The following is a 5,465-nucleotide window of genomic DNA, read 5'->3' on the forward strand; positions in this document are numbered from 1 at the left end:
ACCCTCCAGTCCCGTAGCTCGTTGGACCCTCTGGTCCGGTCATAGCTCGTTGGTCCCTCCGGCCCGGTCTGTATCGTTGGACCCTTTGGTCCGGTCTATAACAACATACAACATACACATAACACATAATCTCATACATAAAACATAAGACCCTCTGGTCTACACAATATACCACTCTAGGTAAGTATAGTGAGAAGACTCACCTCGATGTCTCGGTAAATATATGTCTCAGAATAAATGTGATCTAGCCTACGCCTAATCACATAAAGTAATACACTCATAAATACAACTATACTCAACCCTAAAGGTCAACAAGGTCAACGGTCAACTTTGACCGGACTCGGCGAGTGCACTAGGGCTGCTCGGCGAGTCTATACGTATCCACTGACTCTCTTGGATCCTCTCTTGACACGCCGAGTACTTCTCTGACTCGACAAGTTCCACCTGGCATGAATCGCAGGGCCACCGCGACTCAACTCGCTGAGTCTCAAGAACAACTCGGCGAGTTCCGGCTTGACTCAGTCCCCCTGACTCTCCCTGGCTCACTGAGTTGTCCCCTCAACTCAACAAGACCACTTGTTGAGTGGTTACGGGCAAACTTCATGCTACTCGCCGAGTCTGTTCTTTAGACTCGGCGAGTGCATGCCATGCATAAACTCAAACTCACTTCTGAGGTCAGATCTGTTCCATACAATCATAGATCTGGCCTCCCCAAGCATGATAATCACGTAAAGTCCAAACCTTCGTGCTCAAACAACAACTATTTGCTCCTATATGATGTTTTAGCCCCATATCTCATAACCCTTGGTCAAAACTCCCATGAATCCTCATAAAGCTTAAGGAATAAAGCTTCTATGGACCTCTATGGATCCCATTTCAAGCCTCATCACAAATAGGGACGGAATGGACATCAAATCTAACCAACAAAGGGGTCAAGAAACCCTAAACCCCCATGTTCATCATAATAACAGAGAAAGGAGCCAAAATATACCTCCAAAATGATGCTCTGAGCTCCAAATTCAAAGGATGTCCACCTCCCTTGCCCCCTCTTGGCTAGAAACTCCTTAGCCTTGCCAAACAAAGCTTCAAAGGTTAACAATGGCCTCCTCTCTCTCCCAAAACGCTCAAAATCTCTTTAGGGTTTCTCTCTGGAGTTGGTGGCCGCAAATGACGACCATAAGCCCCTTTAAATAGGTCTCAAACCCTGGAAATTAGGGTTTCATTAAACAGCGTGGACTCACCGAGTCCACTTTTGGACTCGCCGAGTCCAGACGCGAACCCGCATGCAAAACCGCGATCCTACTTGGCGAGTTTAGACTCCAACTCGCCGAGTCTCCTCACATCATTCAAAAATAAAAGAATAAAAAATAATACCTGGGAATCCGGGTGTTACAATTCTCCCCCACTAGAATCAGACTTTGCCCTTGAAGTCTCACTCTACAAATAACTCCGGATGCTGCTCACGCATCTCACGCTCTGGCTCCCAAGTTAACTCTGACCCTTTCCGATGCTGCCACTGGACCTGGACCAGTGACACTTCTTTATTCCTCAGGACCCTGATCTTTCGATCTCTGATCGCCACTGATCTCTCAGCGTAATTTAGGCTCGCATCCACCTGAATATCTTCTAGTGGCACTACTGCCGACTCGTCGGCTACGCACTTTCGTAATTGTGACACGTGAAAAGTGTCGTGAATCTGACCCAACTCTGCTGGCAACTCCAAACGATAGGCTACCCTGCCTACCCTCGCGACCACCCTGAAAGGACCAATATATCGGGGCCCCAATTTGCCCCTCTTCCTAAATCGAATCACTCCTTTCCAAGGAGAGACCTTCAGGAGCACAAAGTCGCCAACCTGAAACTCAAGCTCGGACCGGCGTCTGTCCGCATAACTCTTCTGACGACTCTGAGCGGTCAACAACCTCTGTCTGACCTGCTGGATCTGATCCATCGTCTGAAGCACGATCTCAGTACTACCCATCACGCGCTGCCCTACTTCTCCCCAGCAGATAGGGGTCCGATACCTCCTCCCATACAACAACTCAAAGGGCGGCATGCCAATGCTCAAATGATGGTTGTTGTTGTAAGAGAACTCCGCCAAGGGAAAAAACGTGTCCTAACTTCCGCCGAAACCCAACACACATGCTCGGAGCATGTCCTCGAGCGTCTGAATCGTCCGCTCACTCTGCCCGTCTGTTTGGGGGTGGTACGCAGTACTAAAATGCAGTTTCGTTCCCAATTCCTCATGAAACTTCTTCCAGAATCTGGAAGTGAAACGTACATCTCGATTTGAGACAATCGAAATCGGCACTCCATGTCGTGATACCACCTCTCTCACGTACATCTCCGCCAACTTCTCCGCGGAAGAGCTCTCACTGATGGCCAGGAAATAAGCACTCTTTGTCAACCTATCCACAATCACCCAAATTGCATCAACACTCCTCGCGGTTCTTGGCAATTTGGTGATGAAGTCCATGGTAATATGTTCCCATTTCCACTCGGGAATCTCTAATGGCTGCAACTTACCATGTGGACGCTGATGCTCGGCCTTAACCCTGCGATAGGTAAAGCATCTCTCTACAAACCATGCGACATCCCTCTTCATACAGGGCCACCAATAATCCCTTTTCAGGTCCAAAAACATCTTAGTGGCCCTGGGATGGATCGAGAATTTTGATCGATGAGTCTCCTCCATCAAAATGGTACGCATCCCGCCCATGGATGGTACCCAAATCTGACCCTGAAATGTCATAAGCCCTCGGCTATCGGTAACAAACTCCGATACCAGCCCGACAACTTGTTCACTCTTCTGGCTCTCAGGTTGCACAGCCTCAGCCTGGGCCCCTCGAATAGCATCCAAAATTGGGGTCATCACTGTCAATCTCAAACATACATCTCGCAATGGGGCGCTCTCCGCCTTACGGATCAGTGCATCGGCTACAACATTAGCCTTGCCCGGGTGGTACAGGATCTCACAATCATAATCATTGACCACGTCCAACCACCGCCTCTGTCACATATCCAGGCTGGGCTGATCCATCAAATACTTCAAGCTCTTGTGGTCCGTGTATATCGTACATCGAACCCCGTACAGGTAGTGTCGCCAGATCTTGAGAGCGAACACTACCGCCCCCAGCTCCAAATCATGCGTGGGATATCTCGACTCGTGAGGCTTAAGCTACCTCGATGCATATGCTATCACATGCCCTCTCTGCATAAGCACCGCTCCCAATCCGGATATCGATGCGTCACAATAAACCACAAAATCCTCCATCCCTTCCGGAAGGGCTAACGCTGGGGCTTCGCATAACTTCCTGCGAAGTGTCTCGAACGAGGTCTGCTGCTCCAGACCCCAAGAAAATGCAACACCCTTCCGGGTCAACCTGGTGAGGGGCACACAATCTTAGAGAAATCCTTAATAAATCTCCGATAATAGCCGGCCAGTCCCAGAAAACTCCTGATCTCGGTGGGTGATCTCGGCACCTCCTACCTCATAACCGCCTCAATCTTGGCCGGGTCGACCAAAATCCCCTTCTGGTTAACGAGATGCCCCAAAAACTAGACCTCTCATAACCAGAACTCACATTTGGAGAACTTGGCATAAAGCCTCTCCGATCTCAAAACTCCGAGGATCTCCCTCAAATGCTCCTCATGCTGCTCTCTGGATCTCAAATACACCAGAATGTCGTCGATGAACACGATCACCGAGCGATCCAACATTGGTCTGCACACCCTGTTCATGAGATCCATGAACACCGCTAGTGTGTTGGTGAGTCCGAAAGGCATCACCACGAATTTGTAATGCCCATAACGAGTTCGGAAGGTTGTCTTCTGTACGTCCTCCTCCCGCACCCTCACCTAATGATACCCATACCTCAAATCAATCTTGGAGAACCAAGATGCTCCCTGCAGCTGATCAAACAAATCATCGATCCTTGGCAACGAGTAACGGTTCTTGACCGTTAGCTTATTCGGCTCACGATAATTGATGCACATCCGGAGCGAGCCATCCTTCTTCTTGACAAAAACGATAGACGCTCCCCAAGGCGAACTGCTCGGCCTGATAAACCCCTTCCCCAGCAGTTCTTGAAGCTGCGAGGACAACTCCTGCATCTCCGGAGGCGCAAGGCGATACGGTGCCTTAGCGATAGGCGCAACTCCTAGAACCAACTCAATACCGAACTCAACCTGCCTCTCCGGAGGCACACCCGACAAGTCCTCTGGAAACTCACGCACAATTGGTGTCACACCCCGAAAATCGAAGGCGGAAACATTTCCGGGGTTGACTCCACGTTGAGTATCAAATCCAATGTACATAGTAAGTAAAGTGAAACAAACATTACATTACATATTAAGAGTTTTACAATTTGTTTCAAAAGACACAGTTTATACAGTTGTGATACATATTATAGATATAAACAAAACGAACGAGCCTTGCACGCACACGATCCTGAACCAAGTAAGTCTTCGGGTACATGTACTATCTTTGACCTGAGAACACAAGCGGTTTGAAAATCAGCATAACGCTGGTGAGTTCATAAGTAGTTTTGTTTTGTGAAAATGTTTATGTTTCCTTTCTGTATCTGAAAATGTAACACGTGCCAAGAAAATCCCATATTTTCTTAAAAGTTGGTTGTTGTTTCACAAAAGTAAAGTATGGTTTGGTTATCCAATTCATTGTTCTATTTCTTTAATGTATCAGTGTATTCCCAAGAAAGTCCCATACTTTCCTGAAGGGTAGTTATTATAAAAGATGTAATGTTATTCAGTTGGTTACACTTTTCTGGTTATGTATACGTTATCCAGGAATGCCCCATGCTTTCCTGTATGTTGGTTTTCAAAAATGTATTCTGTTAGACCTGGTTATGTACAAGGTTTCCCAGGAAGGCCCCATACCTTCCTGTATGTTGGTTATCATTGTAAAAGATGCATACGTGTTATCTTTGATGTTCTCCCCAGGAAAGTCCCATACTTTCCTAAATGTTGGTTACCTTATGTAAAAGATGTAAAAGATGTAAATCGAAACTTGGTTATCTGTAAAATGTAGTAAGTGGTTCATTATTACTATAAGTAAATCTCTGTTATCCTAGTTGCGAGTTCCATAACCATACTAAAGACTGAACCTGTGGCAATAAGTAGTCCACAATCTTTATGACTTTCGTCACCCTTGAACCATTTCGGTTCGGCTGTAGCTAGCAGCCAGGTGTAGGGTAGTCAGCCCCGTATAGATCTATACACTCAAGTCACGCTCTCTAAATCCCAGAGATTCTGGTTATGGGTGTAGTCCTCCACTCGCGTATCTCTGTGGAGTGTTCGCCGAGGACGTGTCTCCAATCATACGGAATAACAAATTTACTAGTAATAATAGGATAATCCTCCATTCGCGTATCTCTGTGGAATGTTACCGATGACAAGACTGTGTACGAATTATATTGTTCATGTGATCTAATGTCATGCTTTTAACT

This window comes from Lactuca sativa, chromosome 3 (genome assembly GCF_002870075.4).
Source record: "Lactuca sativa cultivar Salinas chromosome 3, Lsat_Salinas_v11, whole genome shotgun sequence".
Classification (NCBI taxonomy): domain Eukaryota; kingdom Viridiplantae; phylum Streptophyta; class Magnoliopsida; order Asterales; family Asteraceae; genus Lactuca; species Lactuca sativa.